At 51.2% G+C, this 26132-nt stretch overlaps 1 protein-coding gene across 5 annotated transcripts in view; it reads right to left on the bottom strand.

Annotated features, from left to right (window-relative positions):
• LOC309616607 (uncharacterized protein) overlaps positions 1 to 26132 on the bottom strand; it is a 67441-nt gene that overhangs the window by 13665 nt on the left and 27644 nt on the right. Inside the window, exons 2-5 of one of the 5 annotated variants that reach the window (XM_082367377.1) lie at positions 9303 to 9659; positions 5126 to 5202; positions 2395 to 2465; positions 630 to 790 (exon numbers count right to left, since the gene is read on the bottom strand). The gene's annotated coding sequence lies outside the window, so the exon portion shown is untranslated. The other 4 variants (XM_082367378.1, XM_082367379.1, XM_082367380.1 and 1 more) reach the window with 4 other exon arrangements.

The following is a 26132-nucleotide window of genomic DNA, read 5'->3' on the forward strand; positions in this document are numbered from 1 at the left end:
AACCTATTAAAGTGAAACAGATATCAATAGACGGAGAAAATCTCAGTATTTCAATTCTGAGATTTTAAAATTAATTTTAAATTTTAATTAAGTCTCTCAATTTAATTGCCATCTCTATCTTAAGAGTTATAAATACTTATAAGATTTCTCAAATCAAAAGGGGATCATTGGGATTTCACCTTTCTCCATAGATCCATGAAGGTATTACAAAATCAATGAGAGTACTGAATTCCTCTCTTAAATGAAGAACTAGAGGTCTTGGTTTCTTTCAAATTTTCAATTAATGTTATGCTATTCAGAAATAAAACCATATACAAAACCACAATGCTTGTAGAAATATTTTGGGGAAAATATGCTCTAAATATTAATAGTGATTATTTCTGGATGTTGGGACTATAGATAATTTTAATTTTCTTCTCTTTTAGGTTTCTTAGTTACTAAATATTTCACAAGCCTGCATTAAGTACATTATCAGAAATTTTTTTTAAAAAAAGCTATTCCCATTAAAAATAATTTTTTAATGATTTGGGAAGGTGGGTACCTTATAGTCATTAAAAAAAACTGATTAAATAGGCCTGCACAAGTGGTAACAACAGGGAAATCAATGTCACTGAAAAAATAATCCTTACCAGTTCTTCAATGTTGTATTTCATTAACACCCAGAGATCCTTCTGTGAAGGATCACAAAGCTGGTTCGTGACATTTCCAAAGATTAAGAGACAGTATGCACAGCAGACAGAGAAAAATGCTTATTTCACAGCAGCTCCTCAATCATTTGAGTTAACCCCTCCTGCGTGCCAACGAATAACCAATTATTAAATCCTTGCAAAAGATCTTGTTAATCTTTACCTTAGCGTTCAGGACACATATGTAACTTAACAATTTCTTAAAAATTTTTTATTCAGAACAATAAGTACTTCCCAATATTACATTATATGGTTTTTTCTTATGACTTTATAAACATAATCTTTATTATCGCATAACATTCCATCACATGTATGGACTGTGAGTTACTTAACCATATTGCTAGATACTAATTTTTTAAGATTATCTCAAAAGTCATTCCTAGTTATCCCAGACTTTGATTCTAGACCAGTGAGAATCAATCTTATACAACTCTGATAATATGAAATGATAGACTTCCTCTCCCAAATTACCCATTGACAAATATATACAATATTTCTGTATATATCTTAGATTTTTCTTGCCCTGAAAACTCATAAACAGAGTCCAAAGACTTCATATTAAGAATCCCTGTTCTGGTCCACGTGAGCGGGATTCATTTTCCTGCTTGCAAGTATTCATCCTAATTAACTTCACGTTTCCATTATTCTTGGGAATACAGAAAGTTGATAGGGAAAGACAGAATCATCACTAACAGCAACAGCTAATATTAATTAAGCACTCTTCTAATGTGCCAGGTAATCTTCTAAGAGCTTTAGCAGATATTAATTCAGGTAATCTTCAAAACAACCCTGTGAGGTATATAATAATTCTGATTTTACATATTAAGAAACTGCAACACAGAAAAACTACCCAAACTCACTCAGATTTAAGTGGTTGTCAGGATTAAAACCCTCTAGGTTCAAAATTTTCAACCACTGCACACACCTCTCTCCCTCTATCCAAAGACATACCCAAAACAAACTACAAACTTTCAGTTATAAGATAAATAAGTTCTGAAGACCTAATGCACAGCATGGTTACTATAGATAATAATAATAATGTATTATATACTAGACATTTGTCAAGAGAGTACATCTTAAGTATTCTTGTCACACACACACAAAAAAGGTAACTATGAGAGGTAATGGATATGTTAATTAGTCGGTGTGGTTAGCATTCCATTCCACAATGTGTACATATATCAAAACATCATGTTGTACACCTTAAATATATACAATTTTTCATTTGTCAAAAATAAATAAAACAAACTCATGCTACCAAACCTCTAACTACATCAGGCTGGTACCAAAAATTTCCACTCATGGATTCCCTTGGGGAAAAAAAACAAATCCCCACTCCTACCCCGTAATAATTACAGATGTCTAAAGCCCAAAACTACTCCTTAACAAATCACAGTCAAAAAGAAAACATAAACGTTAACTTCCAATAGGGCTATTTCCATCATTAGAATCCTTGGAAAAGCTGTGCTCACAGAGCAACTGAATTTATAGCACATGGTTAACTAACCACAGAACTGAATTAAGTGGGCACTAGAATGGGGAATCTATAAATTAGGTCCCTGCCCTTAATGAGGTAGGGAAATCCTCAGGCCCAAATCAAGAAGTAGATCATTCTTAAGCAGGACATTCCAAGGGAAGGAAATTAAAAAATCCCGTGTCCTGAAAACCAAATGCATTTCACGGAAACAAAGAAGCAGCACAAACTCACAAAGAACCTGGCTTTTAGAGCTGCAGCAGCGATTCGGTTCACTTCACAGGCCTCCTCTGGAGACTGACGGGCTGGGGAAGCAAACAGGGTTCATTACACCGCAGGCGTTTCTTGTCTCGGTAAACAAACGTCCACGCCCCCTTGACCCTCGCTACCCACCACCTGCATACACAATGGAAACAGGGAGACGGAAGAAGGTCCTTGGTCACCCGTGTCCGGGTTCGCGGCTCTGTCCGCTGTAGTTCCGACACCACAACCGCCCACGCCCGGGGCGGCCCACCGCGTCTTTGCAGGGCACTTTCACCCAGAGGCTCCACCTCCCACTTCCCTCCCAGACCTTTCCTCTACGCCCGGGCCTGGGTAGGTGAGGCGAGGAAAGTGAAGCGCAGGACCTCCGGGTGGCGCATTACAGAATAGGCCGGGGAGGCGCCCGATTACCGCCGCCAGAGCTTAACCCCGCGGCGCCCGGTCTCAGAACTACAAGCCCTCACTCCGGAGGAAACGCACAGTGGCCTGAGGCCCTCGATCTGGTCCGCAGAACCTGGCCTGTCCCGCCCTCGTTTCCTTCAGAAGAGAACCGGCCGCCTCCGAGCCTACCTCACCGCCCTCAGGCCTCGCCTGCCTCGGAGGACAGCCCAGCGCTCAAGTCTGCGGCGCCGGAACTCCGGGGAGTTCCTCCTCAGTCCCGGGTGCGCAGGCGCGCAGGGGGAGGGGGCAAGTCCCCAGGCTCCTCACTTAGCGCTTGGAGAGACAGATGGGGCCAGATCCTGGCCCATGGGGCGGGGCGGGCAGAGAAGCAGGGTTTCCTAATAGGCCGGCTCCCCGCCTGTAAAGGTGACCTTGTGAGTGACCCATGCTATCGACCTGACCTGCTCCCCTATTGGAACTGTAGTCCGAAATCAGAGCAACTGTATATTCCGCCTTTTCTCACTTGGTTCTTGGCTCTGCAACGGGCGCAGGCCCGGAGCTCCGCCCCCACCCACGAGAGTCCTGTGCTCAGGCTCCTGGGAGGTGCTGTTTCTGTCCCGCGTGCGCAAGAGCGCGGGTGGACCCGTTCGAACCTGGGGTTCTCCATGAGGCTGAGGATGCCCTTGCGGCGACGCACGTTGAGGGCTGGAGGGTGGGATGAGTAAGGGGGGCCGGTATGAAGAGGTTGGGGCCAGGATTCCAAGTTGGTCTAGGGTGTCCAGATCTTTAGGCTTTTAAGAGTGATTGTGATATCCCAATCCCCCAAGCATGGTCCCTGTGATATTTGCCAAGGGACTGGCGTTGGCGTGGTGCCCCGTGCGCCTGTGTGATCATGGATGGGGTGGTGTTTTCATGCATGGAGTTGTTTACTGAGTGTGTGCCACTCATTGGATGCTGGACTGAAATGGTGCCACAGAGAAATGAAACTAAGCAGGACCCTGTGGGGCCCTTCTGGCTGCAAAACCCTTTCAGTTTCAGCCTCCTACAACTTTCCAGAGTACCAAAGGGCAGATTGAAACAGTTGCTAATCAGAAAAGTGAGGCAATGCAGAAACAAAGGAAAAGCAATCAAGAAATGACAGGGCAGGGACTTCCCTGGTGGCGCAGTGGTTAAAAATCCGCTTGCTAATGCAGGGCACACAGGTTTGAGCCCTGGTCTGGGAAGATCCCACATGCCGCAGAGCAGCTAAGCCCGTGTGCCACAGCTACTGAAGCCGGCATGCCTAGAGCCCGTGCTCCACAATCAGAGAAGCCGCCTTAATGAGAAACCCGCACACCACAACAAAGAGTAGCCCCCGCTCTCGGCAACTAGAGAAAGCTGCATGCAGCAACTAAGACCCAATGCGATGAAAACTAAATAAATTAAATTTTAAAATTAAAAAAAAATGACAGTGCAGCAGTAAAACAGAGCGCTAGTCCTTCCTAGAGGAATATACATAATAATATATCTTTGAGTTCTTCTGCAGGAACTAAGACCCACCCCCACCCAGTTGGAGGATGGCAACTTCAGGCTGAGCACAAACGTCCTGGAACACTGTCCTGTTCTCTCACCACCAACCGATCAGAAGAAAGTCACACACCATGCAGCCCTCACCCCAAATTTTGCCTATAAAAAATTCTCCCAGAAAACCATTAGGGAGTTTGGGGTTTCTGAGCACGAGCCACCTGTTCTACTTGCTTGTCCCTGCAATAAACCTTTCTCTGTTCCAATGTTTCAGTTTGGCCTCACTGTGCTTTGGGCGCACAAACTTGTGTTGGACGACAGAAGGTTGCATGCTATTACGCTGGACTGTGACGGCAGGTTTAGGGGTGTCTGGTGGTGTCGAGCAGGAGGAAATTTTCCTCCAAGCTTCCAAGTTCTGTCTGGTCTTGTTACCTGAAAACTGGGTTCGCCTCTTGGTGGGTGTCGAGCCAAAAGACACAACCAAGCCAAAGATCGGGAGAAGGAAGGAATTATTACTTGCAGCATGTAAGGAGAACACTGGGATCTTTCCCAAAGTAGTGTCTCCCTAAACAGCAAAATTGGGGAAGTTTTAAGTTAAGGGTACATGCATATTCATGAAGGGGCTTGAGCAGAGGAGAATTCAACATAGAATTGGGGCAAAGGTCAACGGAGTCCAAGCTTTAGTTGACTGGTCAACATCATCATTCTGTCCTCCACCTCAGGTGGTGGGGCCTTAATTCCTGCAGAACTCAAAGATATGTTATTATGTATATCTGAGGCAGGAGATAGATGCGCTTCAGGCTAGGCATTTACAACTGACCTCCTGTTTACATTTCTTGGGGCAGAAAAAGATGACTTCAGGCTGGACACTTACAACTAGCTTCCTGTTTGCATTTCCTGAGACAGGAGATAGGTGGGCTCCAGGTTAGATATTTACACCCAGCCTCCTGTTTGTACTTCGAAATAGAAACAACAACAGAAACAGGGTAAATAGCCAGGCTTTGTCTCCTGAGGACACTTGGAAGATAACAGTCATGGCAGGAACAGAGAGGGGCTAAACCCTGTTTGAGTAAAGGATCAAGAGGTCATAGATTTCCAATCCTTGGGGCAACAGAGACATTGCACATGCACAGAAAGGCTCCTCAGGGTCAAAAAGGAGCAGTCACCACCCCAGAATAGGTGATGCCCATAGGCCTCTGGGCTGGAATCCATCTTGGAAAAAAGTTGCACACATATGTTGGGGAGGGTCCTAGGGCAGGTCAGGTGCGGAAAAAGAAACCAGATAATTGGCCAAAGGTAAACAAGGACCCAGAAGAAGTGCCATATATAAATGATTTAACCGCCTCTTTACTGCACTCCTCATTAGAGAGGATGACCACATCCTTTCTCTCTGGGTATGTATCTCTGCCCTGCTTCTCTCTTAACAAACTGTTTCTCTGTGTGCTCTCCCACTTGTTGTGCTGTGTCTCTAATAATAAACTTTGTACCTGTTTTTACAGTTTTTGCCTCCTTCAGAAATGCATTTTTCAATGGAGGCAAGAGCCAGGGAAAATTTGCTTCTAGCCTCTAGCCCTTGCTGGTCTCGTGGCTAGGATTCCTGGTTTTCATCCAGGCTACCCAGGTTCAACTCCTGGGCAGGGAACTAAGATCTCGCTTCACGCCACCGCTCACTGCTGCTGCGTCTCCAATATCATATCCCTTGAGGAGGAACTAGGACTCTGCTTTATCACTACACTATTGTTTGACTGCCTTTTCTCTGTTCCTACATTCCTTTGTTCCCTTAAGATCATTTATTACTTAGCCTGTTCAAGAGCAAGTATTGTGGCCAGGCTCAGATCACAAAATGGCTTAGGCCAAAACTGCATCTCTTATGTCAAGAAAGCCATTCCTGGTTCTCTTTCTCCAGGGACCCCCTACCCTATCTGCTTACAGTCTAAGAGTTAAGTTGACATGAGACAGGTTAACAGAATAAAATCAAACCAAATTTTAATAACATGTATACTTGGGAGAGATCCAGGAAAACTAAGTAACTTGCCAAAATAGCTGAAGCCCTTCAGCTAAAGACAAAAGAGGATGTTGGGGGTAGTGGTTTGGGACTTCAAAGGGAAAGAAGGCAATTCACACGGAGATGGAAAAGCAAACACTTGGTAAGCAAATGTTTGCTGAGCTACTCAGAAACAATGGGACTTGTAGTGGACTCATCTCCAGCCCCTGCCAAGAGTTTCCCCACCACACTTAGCCCCTGTTCTTTGCAGATATCTCTGGTGAGATATCGGCTCTATTCTGGGAACAACCCTTTATCTAAACTCTTTAGGCAGCTCAGGGGGAGGTAAAAAGAAAAACTTCCTGAGTCTTCTGTTTCTTAAAAATAATCTGCCTAAATTAATCCTCATGCCAAAGAGACACATTTTGGGGTTGCAAAATTTGCTCCCCTACAGTTGCTTCCTTGTGAAGTGCCTGAGATTATGTGTATCTGTGAAGACTGTGCCCTGAAGGAAACCACAGTATGTCACCCCAACATATGCCTCTTCGACATAAAAACAGGTTTGAGGGCTTCCCTGGTGGCGCAGTGGTTAAGGATCCGCCTGCCAATGCAGGAGACAAGGGTTCGAGCCCTGGTCCAGGAAGATCCCACATGCCGCGGAGCAACTAAGCCCATGTGCCACAACTACTGAGCCTGCGCTCTAGAGCCCGCGAGCCACAACTACTGAAGCCCGTGGGCCTAGAGCCCGTGCTCCGCAACAAGAGAAGCCACCACAATGAGAAGCCCACGCACCACAACGAAGAGTAGCCCCCGCTCACCTCAACTAGAGAAAGCCCACACGCAGCAATGAAGACCAAACGCAGCCAAAAATATAAATAAATAAATAAATAAAAATTAAAAAAAAAAAAGTTTTGAGCCGAGGGCAATTTAGAAGCATCAAATGCAGGAAAAGCTCTCCCTACCCTCCCCCATTTCTGCCTAAAGGCAGGATATACATTCTCCTCTACTGGAGACAACTCTAGATTCTTAGCCCATAGATGGCACCAAAGGAATCTGCAAATAAACTTTACTCCCTTAGTTTCCTCCCACAGTTTGCCACCCTTGGAAGTCGAAAACTGCTTTTCTTTATCCTGTCATTTCTCTATAAATTTATGTTCTTTGTTGAAGATGCTATAAAAGATGGAGTTCTAAGCCATACTTTGAATTGCTCGTTAAGGTTTTCCCATATGACATCTGCAGACAAATTAATAAATTGTTTTTCTTCTGTTAATCTTTTTTAAAGAGCCCCCGCTGAGAACCTAAGATGGATAGAGGTAAGATTTTTCTTCTCTTATAGCCCTATTTTGTGTTATTTCTGGGATGGTTTTGATAGGCTAGCACTTCTGGTTCTTGCTTTCCATGGGCACTGTGTTGGAGGGTCACTGTGTTACCGGGTGTTAGGTTTTTGATGATCAGTGTCTTAAGTGTACCCTCAGGAATGTGGTGCTATGGCAGTTGGATGAGTAATTACAAGCACAGGCAACATTGGAAAAGAAGAGGCAAGGTTATCATTATTGCTGAGACCTAGAATTGTAGGAGTATACTGATGAAAGAGATTTTCACATATTGAGGTATGGGGAAATCATTCTGGCTTATACATGATTTAACTCAAATTTTATGCTAAAACAGGCTGTTTGTGGCCTATCAAACATACATTGTACATCTGCTTCAGTTATTAAAGAAAAAGGTGCAATGATCAGAAGTAAAGAATGTCTGTTTTAAAGATAAAGATTAAATGCCTCCCTTCCTGAGACGCCAATGTTGGTACTCCTTCGATGATAGGACTTGCTTCCTTGGTGCCAAGGCCATACTGACTCACTGTGTACATGCTGATTTGTTTTTGTTTTGTTTTGCTTTTTTGAAACCTTGAAGGAATGTATCCCTGACTTGTTTGGTGTTCTTTGTTCTGACAAGATATAAAACTGCTGAAAACCATGCTTCTCCAGAGCAGTTCCTCCAAGTTATTTGAGAGGCTGTCTTCCAGAATATAGTCCTCAGTTTGGCTCAAATAAAATTCTTTTCTGTTCCTATTATAGTTTATTCATCGTTTTTGTGGACAATTAATCAGAAAGTAAAGTTGAAATTAATAGGACTTCATAAAACAAAAGAGAGGGGCACTTTATTTTCTCTCATAATTGCACTTGCAATATTCCTCTGTGGTTGAGGGGTATTTTTCCCCCTGCTCCTAGATGAAATCTTGGATGAATTCAATGTCTTCATTGGATAATAAAAGTTTCTTTGAACAGTTTTAAGTTAAAAGATCAGTCTCATTTTAGTAGTTAAAAATATCCTTAGTGTCAACTGAAAAAAATATGTACAACCTAAATGTTGAGAATTTTATTCAGGACATTACTGAGGAAGATAGCCTTGGATATAACCTCTCAGGTAGCTCTGAGGAATTGTCCCAAAGAGGTGAGGGAGGAGCCAGGAGGTATAAGAGTTTTTTGCTGAAAAAACAAAAAACAACAACAATAAAAGGAGTCAAACATCAAAATATTACTGCTAATCACAAAAACCATATATCTCAAGTTAATGATTTTAGTGCTTTTCTGTGTATGGGAAGATGCAAGAGTCTGGGTTCATTGAGATTATTCCTTTGATATGCATCTTAACTATCTAGGGCCAGTATCCTGTTTTTTTCCATCCTGAATTCTCCACAGGTCTCAGCTTCGGGGGTGGCTGCAATGGCAGATGGCTTGATGGTGGGCAATATTTTCTGTTTACTGAAATGGCAGGCAACATTTTTTTGTTCACCTTAGCAATAAAAATGTACAGTGTAACAATCAGTACTTCATTTAAAGCAAAACAACTTCTACCTTCTTGTTTCTCCTTGACCACCTTCAAATATGGTTATATCTCAATTATTGATTATGTCAATATACTAATTATGTAAATTATTTTTAATTTAAAACCAAGTATATTTTTTCATAGATACATTTTTGTTTATTAAGGATTTAGCTAGCTTTCTTTGTACCTGTTGCTAGTTTTTAGAGATGGTCCATTGGATGTGTTAAGTGTCCACTGATTTTTTTTTTCAGTTGTTCAAATATCCAATTAGAATCTCTCAGGCTTCCATTCTGTGGCTCTCATTTCAAGACTGTACACTTATCATGAAACTTACTTCCACTGTCTTCCTGAATTGGATTCCTGTTTCCTGGAATTAAGTTAATTTTTGCTAATTTTTCATTTCTGCTCAAGTTCTTTTTCCAACAGCTTCCTTAAGATGCATGTGTTAGAGGGAATTCTCTGGCGGTCCAGTGGTTAATACTCTGCGCTTCCGAGGGCCCGAGTTTCAATCCATGGTCGGGACACTAAGATCCCACAAGCCGTGCTGCCAAAAAAAAAAAAAAAACGATGCATGTGTTAGAGATAAATTTTTGAGTCTTTCGTGTTTGAAAATATCTTTATTCTACCTCACACTTTGCCAGTATTCAGAATTTGGAAACATTCCTTCAAAGTTTTCTGGTAGCTCATGTTGTCAAGTCTAATGCCAATTGTTTTCTCTTCCTTTGTATGTAATCTTATGACTCCTTCTCGTTCACCTCCCAATACTTACTGCTATTTATATCCCCAATGTACTGAAATTTCATGATTTATGTTGTGGATTTTTTTTAATTGTTTTTAAAAAATTAATTAATTAATTAATTTATGGCTGTGTTGTGTCTTCGTTTCTGTGCGAGGGCTTTCTCTAGTTGTGGCAAGCGGGGGCCACTCTTCATCGCGGTGCGCGGGCCTCTCACTATCGCGGCCTCTCTTGTTGCGGAGCACAGGCTCCAGACGCGCAGGCTCAGTAATTGTGGCTCACGGGCCCAGTTGCTCCGTGGCATGTGGGATCTTCCCAGACCAGGGCTCGAACCCATGTGCCCTGCATTGGCAGGCGGATTCTTAACCACTGCGCCATCAGGGAAGTCCTCTCTGTTGTGGATTTTTAAACATTTTTTATGCTAGGTATAAGTGAGCACTTTCAGTCTATAGGATCTAGTTCTGTGGATGTTTCTTGTATTTTTGTTTTTTGACAGTCTTCTCTATTTCAGGTTTTTTGTTCTCTTCCTGGAATTAGTATTTGATAGAAGAATTTTTCATGAGTTGTGTCTAATTCTTCCTTCTTCATAGCTTTCTATTATTATTTACAGAAGCAACGTAATCTCTGATCTCTCAGAGAGTAATTATACTTGTTTAAAGTTTCCTTGTCCATTTTTGCCTTTTATGTCCAAATCAAAAAAACTTTAATTTTTTTAATTGTTCTCTCCCTTTTACATTGAATACTTTCCTGAAATGTGTAGCAATTCTTGCCTCCAGTAAGGAGGTAAAACTTCTCAACTGGTAGACTTCAGAGCCAGCCTTTTCATTGGGATACTGCCAGAGCTCTGTTCTCTGTTTTTTAGTTTAGAGCAGAGAACAGTTCCACTCTCCTAAGTTACTGGTGTTTGGGGCCAGGATGGGGAAGGTCCTGAGAGGCCCAAAGTCCCACATATGGTTTTTCACTCTGTCTATCCCTCAGTACTATCTTTCTTTGTGCAGGTATACGTCATCTCCAGGTCAATACATCCAGAGATCAAACCTCCCATTTAGTGTATTTGTTTACATAACACAAGAAAGTAAAGCAGGAGAGCAACCAGTTGTGTACAAATTGTCAACCACTCTCCTGTTTTCAGATCCAATATCTCTACAGGGTCATCAACTTCCGTACCTGAGCCTTCAGAGGTGTTATACAGTTAACTGCCTCACAAATAGATGTCTAACTGTGTAGGGCCTTTGTTACCAGAGTTCTTGAACAGTTCCCATTTGCTGTCATCCTCATTTTCTTTGGGTCTCACATGTTAATACATTTTGTATTTATCAACTAAATGAACTCACTTTAATTTTTTTTTGTTTTTTTTGGCCAAGGAAAAATGGGAAATAAATGCATCCACTTGTTCTGTTTATGGAGAAGCCTCTCTTACTCTTCTTAAATAATAAGATTTTGCTTTTTTACTAGAAATTTTTTCTCTTATGCCACATTTGTTCTTTTAGCTACTGCTTTTCTTATACATTTCATTAATTTCCACTTACATCTCTATTAATTTCATCTGACCACTCTCTCAGGGTATATTTTGTCAATGAAAAATCAATTAATACTCAATCTAAGAAAGAAACAGAGGGACGTCCCTGGTGGCGCAGTGGTTAAGAATCCGCCTGCCAATGCAGGGGAAACAGCTACGAACCCTAGTCTGGGAACATCTCACATGCAGTGGAACAACAAAACCCATATGACACAACTACTGAGACTGCGCTCTAGAGCCCTGGAAGCCACAAATACTAAACCAGCGAACCTAGAGCCCATGCTCCGCAACAAGAAAAGCCACCGCAATGAGAAACCCCTGCACCACAAAGAAGAGTACCCCAGCTTGATGAAACCAGAGAGACACCCTCGCAGTAAGAAGAACAAACGGAGCCATAAATAAATAAGTAAATGAATGAATGAATAAATAAATGAAGCATTCATTATAAGCCCTGTTGACAGAGGAAGGTACCAGGTAAATAGTGTGCTCCACTTTGGCTCCAACCAAATGAGTTTAGCTCCAACAACTCTGTTCTTTTCCTATTACGGATTATTTGTTGATGACTATCCTCATCAGATGGATGTATGGTTCAAAAAGCAAGAAGGACTGACGGATGAGTAGATGGACGGATTGTTGGGGCTCCCAAGAGTGGAGGAAAGGCCGGCCAGGGGCAGTCCAGGCTAACCAAGCAGGATGGGGTGGGAGGGGGGCGGGTGGGGGGGGGAGAAGTTGGGGGCTAATTGTGAAGAACTGTGCGGAGTAGGGCCTTGCATCACATCCCTGCGAGGCACCGGGAGAGGCAGAGGCTGGGACCCCCGTCTCACCCGCCACCCGAAACCAGTGTGGCACCAGGGCATGGGCCTCCTCTGCCCACGTCTAGGGGAGCTACCACTTTCGGGGTCAGTGGATTTTCTGGTGACACGACCACAGTTCACAGTTCGAGCCGGGACTCTGGGATGTTCCTCGCCCCCGCCTCACCAGATGACATCCCACACCCTCCTCCCATTTGACACCATTCCCACCCATGCCGATCCAGATTTGGATCCACAGAGGTACCCGGCGTGCCTTGGTCTGGCCACCAGCTTCGGCAGCCACTGGCGGAGACGGTGGCACAGACCCAGAGATCTAGGATGTCCAGAACCTGAGCACTGGAGGGCTGGCGCACCCTCCCTACATCCCTCGCTGCCCTCCGTCCTCCTCTCTCCCCTCCCTGGGCTCTGACAGCCAGCCTTCTACTGGTGGAAGCCTGCCGTCCAACCAGGCCGGCGCGGACAGTCGCCTTGGTTGCCCCGGGTTTCCCCTTTGTTGCCCTGCCGGGTTACTCAGCAAACGGGGGCGCGCCCTCTGGCGGCTGGCCGGGCTAGGGGCAGGCGCCGCCGGCGGCCCCCGTGCCTTTGGAAGCCCGGGCCCCCATCCTCCAGTGCGTCCAGCACATGGATGGAAGCAAGGATAAATGAGCGGATGGAAGGACGCAAGGAAGGGAGGAAGGGAGGATGGGAGGATGGGAGGGAGGGAGGGAGGGAGGAAGAAAGGGAGGGAGGAAGGAAGAAGGAAGGCTACATAAATGGATAGTTGCGGAGTGCAGAGTGGAATAAGGCCAGGCCGGGCCAGGCTGACCAAGCAGGATCAGGAGCCTAGTGGTGGTATCCCTTGCTCAGGTCAATCTTCCGTGTGTGCCTGGGACTGTCCCGGAAGGGGGACTGCCCTGTGAGCTGGACAGGGGACTGACTGTGGGCTTCTGGGGGGCTTTGCTCCCTCGTGGGCTTCAGCGCCTGCAGCCAGAGCCAGAGCCAGAGCCCGAGCCCAGGCCCAAGGAACTGCCGTGCCCGTGGAGGGATGGGGCTTGTCTGAGGAGCCCGGGACTCCCTGCAGTCCCCATTTCCCCCCCACTCACCACCACCCCCTCCGTGACAAGGTGGCTCCGTGGCTCTGTCTGGCTGTGTGGCTCAGTGGGATTCTTTTTTCCTTCCTTATCGCTTTTCCTGGCTTTTCTTCAAATGTGCCTGACTTGCCATGCCCTGGGAACAGCACGTGGAAGGAAGCCCCTCTGCATCCTGAGAGGCACCCTTCCACACACAAAAAAACACAAGGAATCTCTATGAGGAACTCATGATACACTTGTAGGAAAGATGCCAAAAGTCGTGCTCATGATGCGAATGCCCCAAATCCCACCCCCACCCGAGCCCCTTTCCCCCAGCGCTCAACTCACCTACCCCGACCACAGCGCCATGATCTGGAAGAGGAAAGTCCCTTGGGCAAGGCATGATCCACTCGACTACAACCTTCTGGAAAATTCACCACCGCCGATCCACTTCCAGTTGAGCTGTGTGTTTTGGCCTACCAGCACTTCATTTGCTAGCTTCCAGTCTTCTTGCTGGGATGTAGGGACCCCGGGATGGGATGGCGCGGTGGGGGTGGGGCTATCCTCTGCTGTTGGAAAGTGCTCTCTCTGGGTGTTTGGGGTTTGCTCACCCTGTCTGCAAGCTTCTGAGAGCATGGGTTGGGGCTCAGCACATCTCCTCCTGTGGTCCTGGATAGGAACTTCTTCATCGTGACCCCCTCTGGGGGTTCTCCTTGTGGTCCAAAGCACGGCTTGGGGTCATTATCAGCCTTGAAATCTCCAAACACCGCCTCAGAGGTGCACCCTCTGCCTCCCTCCTTCCTGGCCGCATCCCGATTCCACACCTGTCTGACTTGCTCTTTCTCTTCTCTGTGCTTGTGTGTGCTCCTCCGTCTTTTCCATGATTCTCTCCTCCTCCTCCTCCTCTGCAGTACACGCGTTCCATGGCACTGGGCTCGCTTTTCCTTCTTAAACCCCTTTTGGCTCCGGTCAGTGCTTCTGTTCTTGGGAAGTCTTGGCCATCCCCTATTTCCATTGCTTTGCTTTGTTCTGTTTCTCACCTCATCAAGGACATTCCATTCCCGGTCCAGACTGGGCATTTCCCTTCTGTGTCTTTCACCTAGGATGGAATGTCTGTTCCTATTTCTTTCAGCATGATCTGCATCCCAGGAAATGCACCACACTCCCCTTTGTTTTCTGATGAGGTTTGGCAGACTTGCCTGGAACTCGGTTGTTGCCACCACCAGAACCTTGAGCGCTGGAGGGCGCGGAACGAGAAAGCCTTTGGAAAAACGGAGAATGAAAATCACTGGGGCCTGGAAAAAATGGCTGTTGTTCCATTGTGGTTCTTTTGAGAAGAGCTAGAGCCCTGTCGTGATGATCACCACGATGGGGGTGGCAATGGACTGACACGGAGATTTGCAGTGAGTGCCCGCCTCCCTCCCTCACCCCACCCATGCCCACCGGGGTATGTGCCTGCGTTGGGACTCAAACACAGCTGCCGTCAAGGTCCAGACCCCAGGTACCCCACCCCCAAGTTCTCCTGACCCTTTGCCCTAAGACACACACCGACACACAGACACAGAGACAGACAGACAGACAGACAGACACACACACACACACACACACACACACACACACACTCACTCTCTCTCTCTCTCTCACACACACACACACGGCGCCTTGCCCAGAATCATACTCGGACAGGCATACCTGCCAACACACCTGGCTCTTACTACACTGTTGGAAGCCTGTCTTTTCTAGCTTCTCTAACATCTGCTAGGTGCCACAAGTGTGGTCTCAAAAGTTCCCCTCTTGCACCTCTGTAGTCATTTTGGACCCCAACCAAGCCTTGCTTCACAAGCACCCTTACTTTGGAGCAGTTCCAATCCGAATTCTTGACACACAACTCATGGAACTAACTATGGCCTGGGAGGTTTTGCCTTCAGAACCTTCCCCCGTTTTGTAGTGCAGCAGAACATCATCATTCAAGTGCCTCTTGAATCTGCATCTCGCAGGCTAGGCTGCGGTCCTAAGAAGCCCCAGTGGAATGCCTCTGCCTCAATCGGGTCTTCTTCTCTGTACCTCTGTTTCACCGTAGGCTTTGCCTGGTTTCTTCAAGAGAGGCACACAGGGGACAGAAATCTGTCAGCGGAGCCCCTACTGAGGAAAGGGCACTGGGTCCTGGGACGCCTCTGAGATGCATTCCTGATCGCCCCTGTTGCAGGAGGAAGGTGTCAGGCAACCGGTGTGCCTGAAAGAGAGCTAGGGCCCTTGGGGAGGGAGCACTCTCCTCAGCCTAGCCCAGGTACTTGAGGGAGGGTGGTGGTTTGGGTGGTGGTGGTGGTCGTCGTGGTGGTGGGGTGTGTGTGTGGAAGAGATGGGTTAGGGGTGCTGGGGAGCGGAAACGGCAGGGAGAAGGGGCTTCCGACACGTTCCTGGAGAGCCCTTGGAAGAGGCAGGGGCCCCGCCTAGTGCAGGCCCAGGGCATGGGCCTCCTCTGCCCAAGTCTAAGGGAGGGACCACCCTCAGGGGCCAGTGGATTTTTGGCAACAGACCATCCCTTGGAGCGGGACTCGGGGATCTTCATCGCGCCCCACCTCGCCGCATTTCACTCTGCACCCCTCTCTCACTGGCTGCAATTTCCACTCACCCCGAACCAGATCTGGGTCCACAGATGTCCCCGCTGTATCTATCTGCGCCTCACCACCAGGTCCAGCTGCTGCTGCTGCCGAGAACGCGACATAGGCCCAGATATCTGGGCTGTGGCTCACCTAAGGAAAGAGGGTGCTGGCGCACCCTCCCTACTGTCCCCCAGGTGGTTGCCCCAGAACAATACCCCGGCCCGGCCCTCCAATGGAAACCACCTGCCCCAGCCTTCAGTTGCAGAACCAAACCTCAGAAGGAGAGAACCCAAGAGAAAAATCAACATGTGACTGGAATTGTTGAAATCACCCTCTTGACCTCTCCTGAACCCGAGCCTCATTATACGCTCACTGGACTCCAGTTAGCCTGATGGGAAACACCTGACCACAGGGAAGGACGGAAAAGAAGCAGATGGGACCACGGTTCCAGGGAGAACCCCGCCTCTTCCCAGAAAACTAATACCCATGCCTCCGCCTCACGAACGGACCCTACCTTTAAACTTCCTGCCTTGTGAGCCCCCGGAGGAGAAGTTGATTGGTGAGCCAAGCCCTCGACTCGGGCGTGTGCTGTTAGTATCTCAGCCTGCGTTTCCTTGATGGCAGTGGGAATCCAACAGGGAAAGAAACTTCCCCGCTGAGGCAGGGAGCTTCGGTTGGGCTGGGACCTAAGGGGAGGCGTCCATACGACCAATTCCGGAAGGCTGCCTCTCACCGTGGCCGCTCGGCCCTCCTGTCGTCCTTCTGGCTGGTGGAGCTGAAGCCGGTCCTCCAGGCGCGCATGCGCAGGCGACCAGGCCGCGAGGCCTGGCTGCGCCTCGGGCACGGTTGCTAAGCGACTTGTCTCTGAGGGGTGGGCAAGACGTTGGCTGGCTGGCTGGCTGGCTGGCTGGCTGGCTGGCGGGCGGGCGGGCGCAGGCGCGGGCCGTGTCCGGTGCTCTAGGAAGGGCCTGGGGCCTAGGTCTTCCAGTGGTCCAGCAGATTGATAGACGGAAGGAAGGGTGGGCGGATCCACGGCTCGATGGAAGGTTGGAGGAATATACGGACGGACTGTTGGAGCCCCCGCAGAGTGGAGTGGAGGAAAGCCCTGCCGAGGGGCGGCAAGCGGAGGGGCGGGGAGGGGAGGGGCGGGGAGGGGAGAAGGAGGCGGGGAGGGGAGAAGGAGGCGGGGAGAGGTTGCGAGCCTAGCGTGGAAGAATGGCGGAAAGAAGGGGTTTTCCAGTTTCCTGCAAAGCAATGGAAGCGGCAGAGAACCCGCCCAGTGTGACGCCAGGGCACGGGCGGCCTCTGCCCATGTCTAGGGGAGGTACCGCTCTCTCTCCGGGTCAGTGGATTTCTCGGCGACGTGACCGTCATTTTGAGCAGGGACATGGGGATCTTCATGCCGCTCGCCGCCTCACCAGGCACCAGATTCCAAACCACCCCCCTTTCTCCATACAATGGACTCCATCACCTCCCACCTAGATCCGGATTTGGGTCCACTTGGCGTCTCGCCACCAGTTCCAGCCATCAGTGTGGGGGCAGTGGTTCGAAGATGTCGACACAGACTCTGAGATCCGGGACGTCAGTAACGTGAGGAGAGGAAGGCTGGCGCACCCTCCGTACTTCCCGCCATCTCCCTCTGTTCTCTCTCTCCTTTCCCGTCCCTACCCAGCTCACTCATCGGAGTGGAAGGCAGACCTCCAACTGCGTGAGCGCGCGGGGCACGGGCTGGGGGTGGGCTTGGGGGGGGTGGAGTGGGAGGCTGACCTCACAATGACGAGCAGGTTTGCTAAGGGTTGGGTCTGTTAGGCTCTAGGGATCCGGAGCGCCCTTTGTCGCTTGGCAGGTACAGGTGAAAGCTGTGTCCGGTGCTCTCTGAAGGGCCTGTGGCCTGTGACTTCCAGTGGTCCAGTGGATGGATAGATGCATGCACGGAAGGACGGATGGATGGGATGAAAGCAGTGTTCCCATATTGGGGTACAGGGAAGTCATGCTGGCTCTGACATGATTTCTATGCTAACTACAACAGCCTGTTTTGTGGCCTCTTAAACATACATTGTACATGTGCTTTCATCGTTACAGAAAAGCGTGCATTGTCCAGAAATAAAGACGTCCTTTTTCAAGATACAAATAAAATGCCTCCCTTACCTGGACACCAGTGCCACTAGTCGTCCGATGAGAAGGCTCCTTCGGCAGGCGCCAAGGCCATACTGATTCGCGGTCTCTATGTGCTCATCTGTCTCTTTTGGAAACAAGAAGACAAGGAATGGACCCCTGACACGACAGAGGCTCTCTGCCCTCAGATATAAAACTAGGCTGAAAGTCATGCTTCTCCAGAGCAGCTCCTCCGACCCCTGTGAGAGGCTGTCTCCTGCGCTCGAGTCCTCAGTTTGGCTCCAATATCTCGGGTGGGGGGGGGGCGGGCGGAGAAGTTGGGGGCTAATTGTGAAGAACTGTGCGGAGTAGGGCCTTGCATCACATCCCTGCGAGGCACCGGGAGAGGCAGAGGCAGGGACCCCCGTCTCACCCGCCACCCGAAACCAGTGTGGCACCAGGGCATGGGCCTCCTCTGCCCACGTCTAGGGGAGCTACCACTTTCGGGGTCAGTGGATTTTCTGGTGACACGACCACAGTTCACAGTTCGAGCCGGGACTCTGGGATGTTCCTCGCCCCCGCCTCACCAGATGACATCCCACACCCTCCTCCCATTTGACACCATTCCCACCCATGCCGATCCAGATTTGGATCCACAGAGGTACCCGGCGTGCCTTGGTCTGGCCACCAGCTTCGGCAGCCACTGGCGGAGACGGTGGCACAGACCCAGAGATCTAGGATGTCCAGAACCTGAGCACCGGAGGGCTGGCGCACCCTCCCTACATCCCTCGCTGCCCTCCGTCCTCCTCTCTCCCCTCCCTGGGCTCTGACAGCCAGCCTTCTACTGGTGGAAGCCTGCCGTCCATCCAGGCCAGCGCGGACAGTCGCCTTGGTTGCCCCGGGTTTCCCCTTTGTTGCCCTGCCGGGTTACTCAGCAAACGGGGGCGGGGCTCTCCGTGATGCGGGCGCGCCCTCTGGCGGCTGGCCGGGCTAGGGGCAGGCGCCGCCGGCGGCCCCCGTGCCTTTGGAAGCCCGGGCCCCCATCCTCCAGTGCGTCCAGCACATGGATGGAAGCAAGGATAAATGAGCGGATGGAAGGACGCAAGGAAGGGAGGAAGGGAGGATGGGAGGATGGGAGGGAGGGAGGGAGGGAGGAAGAAAGGGAGGGAGGAAGGAAGAAGGAAGGCTACATAAATGGATAGTTGCGGAGTGCAGAGTGGAATAAGGCCAGGCCGGGCCAGGCTGACCAAGCAGGATCAGGAGCCTAGTGGTGGTATCCCTTGCTCAGGTCAATCTTCCGTGTGTGCCTGGGACTGTCCCGGAAGGGGGACTGCCCTGTGAGCTGGACAGGGGACTGACTGTGGGCTTCTGGGGGGCTTTGCTCCCTCGTGGGCTTCAGCGCCTGCAGCCAGAGCCAGAGCCAGAGCCCGAGCCCAGGCCCAAGGAACTGCCGTGCCCGTGGAGGGATGGGGCTTGTCTGAGGAGCCCGGGACTCCCTGCAGTCCCCATTTCCCCCCCACTCACCACCACCCCCTCCGTGACAAGGTGGCTCCGTGGCTCTGTCTGGCTGTGTGGCTCAGTGGGATTCTTTTTTCCTTCCTTATCGCTTTTCCTGGCTTTTCTTCAAATGTGCCTGACTTGCCATGCCCTGGGAACAGCACGTGGAAGGAAGCCCCTCTGCATCCTGAGAGGCACCCTTCCACACACAAAAAAACACAAGGAATCTCTATGAGGAACTCATGATACACTTGTAGGAAAGATGCCAAAAGTCGTGCTCATGATGCGAATGCCCCAAATCCCACCCCCACCCGAGCCCCTTTCCCCCAGCGCTCAACTCACCTACCCCGACCACAGCGCCATGATCTGGAAGAGGAAAGTCCCTTGGGCAAGGCATGATCCACTCGACTACAACCTTCTGGAAAATTCACCACCGCCGATCCACTTCCAGTTGAGCTGTGTGTTTTGGCCTACCAGCACTTCATTTGCTAGCTTCCAGTCTTCTTGCTGGGATGTAGGGACCCCGGGATGGGATGGCGCGGTGGGGGTGGGGCTATCCTCTGCTGTTGGAAAGTGCTCTCTCTGGGTGTTTGGGGTTTGCTCACCCTGTCTGCAAGCTTCTGAGAGCATGGGTTGGGGCTCAGCACATCTCCTCCTGTGGTCCTGGATAGGAACTTCTTCATCGTGACCCCCTCTGGGGGTTCTCCTTGTGGTCCAAAGCACGGCTTGGGGTCATTATCAGCCTTGAAATCTCCAAACACCGCCTCAGAGGTGCACCCTCTGCCTCCCTCCTTCCTGGCCGCATCCCGATTCCACACCTGTCTGACTTGCTCTTTCTCTTCTCTGTGCTTGTGTGTGCTCTTCCGTCTTTTCCATGATTCTCTCCTCCTCCTCCTCCTCTGCAGTACACGCGTTCCATGGCACTGGGCTCGCTTTTCCTTCTTAAACCCCTTTTGGCTCCGGTCAGTGCTTCTGTTCTTGGGAAGTCTTGGCCATCCCCTATTTCCATTGCTTTGCTTTGTTCTGTTTCTCACCTCATCAAGGACATTCCATTCCCGGTCCAGACTGGGCATTTCCCTTCTGTGTCTTTCACCTAGGATGGAATGTCTGTTCCTATTTCTTTCAGCATGATCTGCATCCCAGGAAATGCACCACACTCCCCTTTGTTTTCTGATGAGGTTTGGCAGACTTGCCTGGAACTCGGTTGTTGCCACCACCAGAACCTTGAGCGCTGGAGGGCGCGGAACGAGAAAGCCTTTGGAAAAACGGAGAATGAAAATCACTGGGGCCTGGAAAAAATGGCTGTTGTTCCATTGTGGTTCTTTTGAGAAGAGCTAGAGCCCTGTCGTGATGATCACCACGATGGGGGTGGCAATGGACTGACACGGAGATTTGCAGTGAGTGCCCGCCTCCCTCCCTCACCCCACCCATGCCCACCGGGGTATGTGCCTGCGTTGGGACTCAAACACAGCTGCCGTCAAGGTCCAGACCCCAGGTACCCCACCCCCAAGTTCTCCTGACCCTTTGCCCTAAGACACACACCGACACACAGACACAGAGACAGACAGACAGACAGACAGACACACACACACACACACACACACACACACACACTCACTCTCTCTCTCTCTCTCACACACACACACACGGCGCCTTGCCCAGAATCATACTCGGACAGGCATACCTGCCAACACACCTGGCTCTTACTACACTGTTGGAAGCCTGTCTTTTCTAGCTTCTCTAACATCTGCTAGGTGCCACAAGTGTGGTCTCAAAAGTTCCCCTCTTGCACCTCTGTAGTCATTTTGGACCCCAACCAAGCCTTGCTTCACAAGCACCCTTACTTTGGAGCAGTTCCAATCCGAATTCTTGACACACAACTCATGGAACTAACTATGGCCTGGGAGGTTTTGCCTTCAGAACCTTCCCCCGTTTTGTAGTGCAGCAGAACATCATCATTCAAGTGCCTCTTGAATCTGCATCTCGCAGGCTAGGCTGCGGTCCTAAGAAGCCCCAGTGGAATGCCTCTGCCTCAATCGGGTCTTCTTCTCTGTACCTCTGTTTCACCGTAGGCTTTGCCTGGTTTCTTCAAGAGAGGCACACAGGGGACAGAAATCTGTCAGCGGAGCCCCTACTGAGGAAAGGGCACTGGGTCCTGGGACGCCTCTGAGATGCATTCCTGATCGCCCCTGTTGCAGGAGGAAGGTGTCAGGCAACCGGTGTGCCTGAAAGAGAGCTAGGGCCCTTGGGGAGGGAGCACTCTCCTCAGCCTAGCCCAGGTACTTGAGGGAGGGTGGTGGTTTGGGTGGTGGTGGTGGTCGTCGTGGTGGTGGGGTGTGTGTGTGGAAGAGATGGGTTAGGGGTGCTGGGGAGCGGAAACGGCAGGGAGAAGGGGCTTCCGACACGTTCCTGGAGAGCCCTGGAAGAGGCAGGGGCCCCGCCTAGTGCAGGCCCAGGGCATGGGCCTCCTCTGCCCAAGTCTAAGGGAGGGACCACCCTCAGGGGCCAGTGGATTTTTGGCAACAGACCATCCCTTGGAGCGGGACTCGGGGATCTTCATCGCGCCCCACCTCGCCGCATTTCACTCTGCACCCCTCTCTCACTGGCTGCAATTTCCACTCACCCCGAACCAGATCTGGGTCCACAGATGTCCCCGCTGTATCTATCTGCGCCTCACCACCAGGTCCAGCTGCTGCTGCTGCCGAGAACGCGACATAGGCCCAGATATCTGGGCTGTGGCTCACCTAAGGAAAGAGGGTGCTGGCGCACCCTCCCTACTGTCCCCCAGGTGGTTGCCCCAGAACAATACCCCGGCCCGGCCCTCCAATGGAAACCACCTGCCCCAGCCTTCAGTTGCAGAACCAAACCTCAGAAGGAGAGAACCCAAGAGAAAAATCAACATGTGACTGGAATTGTTGAAATCACCCTCTTGACCTCTCCTGAACCCGAGCCTCATTATACGCTCACTGGACTCCAGTTAGCCTGATGGGAAACACCTGACCACAGGGAAGGACGGAAAAGAAGCAGATGGGACCACGGTTCCAGGGAGAACCCCGCCTCTTCCCAGAAAACTAATACCCATGCCTCCGCCTCACGAACGGACCCTACCTTTAAACTTCCTGCCTTGTGAGCCCCCGGAGGAGAAGTTGATTGGTGAGCCAAGCCCTCGACTCGGGCGTGTGCTGTTAGTATCTCAGCCTGCGTTTCCTTGATGGCAGTGGGAATCCAACAGGGAAAGAAACTTCCCCGCTGAGGCAGGGAGCTTCGGTTGGGCTGGGACCTAAGGGGAGGCGTCCATACGACCAATTCCGGAAGGCTGCCTCTCACCGTGGCCGCTCGGCCCTCCTGTCGTCCTTCTGGCTGGTGGAGCTGAAGCCGGTCCTCCAGGCGCGCATGCGCAGGCGACCAGGCCGCGAGGCCTGGCTGCGCCTCGGGCACGGTTGCTAAGCGACTTGTCTCTGAGGGGTGGGCAAGACGTTGGCTGGCTGGCTGGCTGGCTGGCTGGCTGGCTGGCGGGCGGGCGGGCGCAGGCGCGGGCCGTGTCCGGTGCTCTAGGAAGGGCCTGGGGCCTAGGTCTTCCAGTGGTCCAGCAGATTGATAGACGGAAGGAAGGGTGGGCGGATCCACGGCTCGATGGAAGGTTGGAGGAATATACGGACGGACTGTTGGAGCCCCCGCAGAGTGGAGTGGAGGAAAGCCCTGCCGAGGGGCGGCAAGCGGAGGGGCGGGGAGGGGAGGGGCGGGGAGGGGAGAAGGAGGCGGGGAGGGGAGAAGGAGGCGGGGAGAGGTTGCGAGCCTAGCGTGGAAGAATGGCGGAAAGAAGGGGTTTTCCAGTTTCCTGCAAAGCAATGGAAGCGGCAGAGAACCCGCCCAGTGTGACGCCAGGGCACGGGCGGCCTCTGCCCATGTCTAGGGGAGGTACCGCTCTCTCTCCGGGTCAGTGGATTTCTCGGCGACGTGACCGTCATTTTGAGCAGGGACATGGGGATCTTCATGCCGCTCGCCGCCTCACCAGGCACCAGATTCCAAACCACCCCCCTTTCTCCATACAATGGACTCCATCACCTCCCACCTAGATCCGGATTTGGGTCCACTTGGCGTCTCGCCACCAGTTCCAGCCATCAGTGTGGGGGCAGTGGTTCGAAGATGTCGACACAGACTCTGAGATCCGGGACGTCAGTAACGTGAGGAGAGGAAGGCTGGCGCACCCTCCGTACTTCCCGCCATCTCCCTCTGTTCTCTCTCTCCTTTCCCGTCCCTACCCAGCTCACTCATCGGAGTGGAAGGCAGACCTCCAACTGCGTGAGCGCGCGGGGCACGGGCTGGGGGTGGGCTTGGGGGGGGTGGAGTGGGAGGCTGACCTCACAATGACGAGCAGGTTTGCTAAGGGTTGGGTCTGTTAGGCTCTAGGGATCCGGAGCGCCCTTTGTCGCTTGGCAGGTACAGGTGAAAGCTGTGTCCGGTGCTCTCTGAAGGGCCTGTGGCCTGTGACTTCCAGTGGTCCAGTGGATGGATAGATGCATGCACGGAAGGACGGATGGATGGGATGAAAGCAGTGTTCCCATATTGGGGTACAGGGAAGTCATGCTGGCTCTGACATGATTTCTATGCTAACTACAACAGCCTGTTTTGTGGCCTCTTAAACATACATTGTACATGTGCTTTCATCGTTACAGAAAAGCGTGCATTGTCCAGAAATAAAGACGTCCTTTTTCAAGATACAAATAAAATGCCTCCCTTACCTGGACACCAGTGCCACTAGTCGTCCGATGAGAAGGCTCCTTCGGCAGGCGCCAAGGCCATACTGATTCGCGGTCTCTATGTGCTCATCTGTCTCTTTTGGAAACAAGAAGACAAGGAATGGACCCCTGACACGACAGAGGCTCTCTGCCCTCAGATATAAAACTAGGCTGAAAGTCATGCTTCTCCAGAGCAGCTCCTCCGACCCCTGTGAGAGGCTGTCTCCTGCGCTCGAGTCCTCAGTTTGGCTCCAATATCTCGGGTGGGGGGGGGGCGGGCGGAGAAGTTGGGGGCTAATTGTGAAGAACTGTGCGGAGTAGGGCCTTGCATCACATCCCTGCGAGGCACCGGGAGAGGCAGAGGCAGGGACCCCCGTCTCACCCGCCACCCGAAACCAGTGTGGCACCAGGGCATGGGCCTCCTCTGCCCACGTCTAGGGGAGCTACCACTTTCGGGGTCAGTGGATTTTCTGGTGACACGACCACAGTTCACAGTTCGAGCCGGGACTCTGGGATGTTCCTCGCCCCCGCCTCACCAGATGACATCCCACACCCTCCTCCCATTTGACACCATTCCCACCCATGCCGATCCAGATTTGGATCCACAGAGGTACCCGGCGTGCCTTGGTCTGGCCACCAGCTTCGGCAGCCACTGGCGGAGACGGTGGCACAGACCCAGAGATCTAGGATGTCCAGAACCTGAGCACCGGAGGGCTGGCGCACCCTCCCTACATCCCTCGCTGCCCTCCGTCCTCCTCTCTCCCCTCCCTGGGCTCTGACAGCCAGCCTTCTACTGGTGGAAGCCTGCCGTCCATCCAGGCCAGCGCGGACAGTCGCCTTGGTTGCCCCGGGTTTCCCCTTTGTTGCCCTGCCGGGTTACTCAGCAAACGGGGGCGGGGCTCTCCGTGATGCGGGCGCGCCCTCTGGCGGCTGGCCGGGCTAGGGGCAGGCGCCGCCGGCGGCCCCCGTGCCTTTGGAAGCCCGGGCCCCCATCCTCCAGTGCGTCCAGCACATGGATGGAAGCAAGGATAAATGAGCGGATGGAAGGACGCAAGGAAGGGAGGAAGGGAGGATGGGAGGATGGGAGGGAGGGAGGGAGGGAGGAAGAAAGGGAGGGAGGAAGGAAGAAGGAAGGCTACATAAATGGATAGTTGCGGAGTGCAGAGTGGAATAAGGCCAGGCCGGGCCAGGCTGACCAAGCAGGATCAGGAGCCTAGTGGTGGTATCCCTTGCTCAGGTCAATCTTCCGTGTGTGCCTGGGACTGTCCCGGAAGGGGGACTGCCCTGTGAGCTGGACAGGGGACTGACTGTGGGCTTCTGGGGGGCTTTGCTCCCTCGTGGGCTTCAGCGCCTGCAGCCAGAGCCAGAGCCAGAGCCCGAGCCCAGGCCCAAGGAACTGCCGTGCCCGTGGAGGGATGGGGGCTTGTCTGAGGAGCCCGGGACTCCCTGCAGTCCCCATTTCCCCCCCACTCACCACCACCCCCTCCGTGACAAGGTGGCTCCGTGGCTCTGTCTGGCTGTGTGGCTCAGTGGGATTCTTTTTTCCTTCCTTATCGCTTTTCCTGGCTTTTCTTCAAATGTGCCTGACTTGCCATGCCCTGGGAACAGCACGTGGAAGGAAGCCCCTCTGCATCCTGAGAGGCACCCTTCCACACACAAAAAAACACAAGGAATCTCTATGAGGAACTCATGATACACTTGTAGGAAAGATGCCAAAAGTCGTGCTCATGATGCGAATGCCCCAAATCCCACCCCCACCCGAGCCCCTTTCCCCCAGCGCTCAACTCACCTACCCCGACCACAGCGCCATGATCTGGAAGAGGAAAGTCCTTGGGCAAGGCATGATCCACTCGACTACAACCTTCTGGAAAATTCACCACCGCCGATCCACTTCCAGTTGAGCTGTGTGTTTTGGCCTACCAGCACTTCATTTGCTAGCTTCCAGTCTTCTTGCTGGGATGTAGGGAC

The sequence above is a fragment of the Balaenoptera borealis genome (assembly GCF_965194805.1).
Source record: "Balaenoptera borealis genome assembly, chromosome: 19".
Taxonomy (NCBI): domain Eukaryota; kingdom Metazoa; phylum Chordata; class Mammalia; order Artiodactyla; family Balaenopteridae; genus Balaenoptera; species Balaenoptera borealis.